Below are 1,666 nucleotides of genomic sequence, written 5' to 3' on the forward strand. Positions count from 1 at the left end.
TTCATTCTACTTTGTCGCCAACTGTCTGGTATTGTTCTACCTTTTAAAGATTTTTGCACTGTTTTTACCAGCGCTTCCTTACTTTTTGCTCCTAGTACATTAATCAGCCTAACGGGAACCTCGTCTAGCCCTGTGGCTGTGCGCTTAGGAATTTTCTCTTCGGCTTTCTTCCAGTTGAAGTTTGTCAGCACCAGCTCCTTTTTCATCTGGGTCTCTTTTATGCTCTTTTTTTCTTCGAATACAACCTCGTCATTGCCTTGGAAAGATTCGGCTGTTACTTTTCGGATGTAATTTAAAGCCGCCTCCCCTTCCAGTTTGTTCCCATCTTCGTCTAGGATATGTTGTTGTATTGTTGTTGACTTCCTGCCTAATAATTTTATGTGGTTCCAGAATATTCTAGGTGCGGTCTTCTTTCTTTCGCGCATTTCCGATAACCAATGTTCATTTTCACTTTTTATATTTACTTGCACCAGTGTTTGAACCATAGAGTTCTGTCTCCCGCTATATTTCCCTCTTAGTGCCTACTTCATCCTGCGGCAACTGCGCTTTTTTTGCCTGCCTTTGCTCTCGGGATGCTTTCTGTCATTCGGCGATCACTTCTCGTATCTCCCTGTCCCCCCAGCTTTTCGATTTCTTCTTTCCTTTCCAACGAACATGTTGTTTGTCTTTCCGTATTTCTGTTACACGTAGAAGCTCTCTAATTGCCACTCTTAGCCCTTTGCCAAGTTCTTCCTCGACTCTTGTGTCTATATTGTTATTTGTGCAGCGTTCGAATTTGGACTGGCCCTTTTGCACTCCTTGTTGTCTCCCAACGACATATCCTATATTCAAGATAATGCGTTTGTGGTCCCTCTTTATGCTGCTATACCCTTCCTCGTTAATGACCATTTCTCTCAACTTATCTTTGATTCCTTCTGTCATGAGGCAGTAATCAATGACCGATTGCTGGTTTACCACTTCCCACGTGGTCTGCCCTTCACACTAAGGCCCTGTGTTCACGATAAGGAAGTTATGTTGCTCACAAAGATCTAGCATTGACTTTCCGCTGTTGTCAGTATAGCCATGTGGATCCTGTATGTGGGCATTCTTGTTACCTAATGGGATAGCGCCTGTGTCGTGTGTATCTTTTCTGTGTGCCCGTTATTCGCGCTGTTTGCTAAATGATGTGTTCGTACCAACAAGCCCGGCTAGCCAATATTCTAATAGTATAATTTTGGCGTCATTCCCAAAACCCTTAATATCAGCACTGACGCATTCCACTAACTCTTGATTCTTCTGTGTGAAATTATTCCAGGTCCACAAATACGTTGCGCCCAGCCAAGTTTTCTTTGCACTCATTGTACCTCATAACCAAAGATGCTCTTGACATTTTGAATTTAGTATTTTGCATTGGGCTCCCGTATGGATGAGCATTCCGACTTTCCCTCCCTTTCCAACTTAGTTCTGTTGCCCCCTTCCCAAACATAATCATCAATCACTGACGGCTCTTCCGAGTCTCTAAATTGCTTTTCTGTAACCTCATACACCTCTATCTGTTCTATATAAGTGTTCCTCAATCTCTGCCCACTTTTGCTTTCTTCTGCCGCCCTGCATGCTTTTGTAGCCTATTGCATAGCGAGCTCTCTTTCTTGTTTTCCTCCTTTTTCTGCTATTGACGGCGATGCTG

This window comes from Dermacentor variabilis, chromosome 8 (assembly GCF_050947875.1).
Source record: "Dermacentor variabilis isolate Ectoservices chromosome 8, ASM5094787v1, whole genome shotgun sequence".
Classification (NCBI taxonomy): domain Eukaryota; kingdom Metazoa; phylum Arthropoda; class Arachnida; order Ixodida; family Ixodidae; genus Dermacentor; species Dermacentor variabilis.